We start from the raw sequence: 1,117 nt of genomic DNA, 5'->3' as shown, positions 1-1,117 counted from the left end.
GAGAGAGAGAGACGGAGAGAGAAGGTGGTATCTTGAAACTTTTAGAAATCTGAGAAATACGGAAGCGTTTTATTTTAAAACATCAATGCACTTTGGCGCATCAGTAGTCCATTATTTCGATCCATTACAATATTTCTATATGCCATCGACAGAGTAAAAAGTAAACATTCAACAGAGGAGGCCTGTCCACTGATGTTAAACGCTCCAAGATGAAGAATTATTCACAGCGCTATGTTGGTCGACCATGTAACCCCGGGATTATATGAGCCAAATTTCCATAAACAATTTCTGAAGCTTGGTAGGCTATTTAGATTTTAGATTTCTTTCGAACGACGCTTCTAGGGACAACTTGAATACGAAATTTTATTTGATATTCATTTAACAGTTTGAATTGCTCGATTCCATGAAATCGGGGCTTTACTCTTTGTGACCATCGTTTTTTAATCACCCCGTATGTAAACATTAACCAATTGAAAAAAAAAATTAAGGCTCGTTTTTATTTTTTATCTTCATTAAATTTTTAAAAACAAGATATTATGAAAGGACACACAGGGAGATAGAGCAGTGTATCAGAAACAAGTCGTTCAGGCATAGTCGTTCTTCACGAAAAGTGTAGGTTTAAAAAAGTTGACTTCCAACTAAAAAACAAAACAAACAGATAACATAAACATAAATGAAACAGTCGTCAGGGTACCAAAACAACCAACGGCTGCCTGCCTCAAATATTTGACCAAATATTTGATGACTTAAAAAGTACACGGCTATATTATTTTCTCCATACACGCATTTATAAATTAAAAAGAGATAATTAATCACACAGTTTTAAGTCTCACGATCGCACAACACAGTAAACCTTTGCCAACCTTTTTTTTCGATCTAACCCTGTACTAATGTAGAGATTATGATTTCTCTTGGACCTTGAGAGGGAAAAAAGAGAGAGAGAGAGGTTCGTTGTGCTGGGCCCCTGTGTACCATATTTGCATATTTCCACAGAAAAACGCCGCTTTGCTGGCGGTGCCGAGGCCAACTCGAAAGGAGACGCAATCGGAAAAGATAAGGGTGAGCACATTAATTACCATATTGTTATGCATAATTGTCTGCAATATAATGATTTGGA

General features: G+C 36.5%; 1 long non-coding RNA gene across 1 annotated transcript in view; it reads left to right on the top strand.

The window, feature by feature from the left end:
• LOC118479201 overlaps positions 1–1,052 on the top strand; it is a 13,828-nt gene extending 12,776 nt beyond the window's left edge. Inside the window, exon 2 of the long non-coding RNA XR_004859545.1 lies at positions 994–1,052. This is a non-coding gene — a long non-coding RNA (uncharacterized LOC118479201). The remainder of the gene's footprint in view (positions 1–993) is intronic.
• The last annotated feature ends 65 nt before the right edge of the window (positions 1,053–1,117 follow it).

Source organism: Aplysia californica, unplaced genomic scaffold (assembly GCF_000002075.1).
Source record: "Aplysia californica isolate F4 #8 unplaced genomic scaffold, AplCal3.0 scaffold00039, whole genome shotgun sequence".
Taxonomy (NCBI): Eukaryota; Metazoa; Mollusca; class Gastropoda; order Aplysiida; family Aplysiidae; genus Aplysia; species Aplysia californica.
Note: the sequence above shows the minus strand (reverse complement) of the source record. Positions and strands in the feature narration are given on the sequence as shown.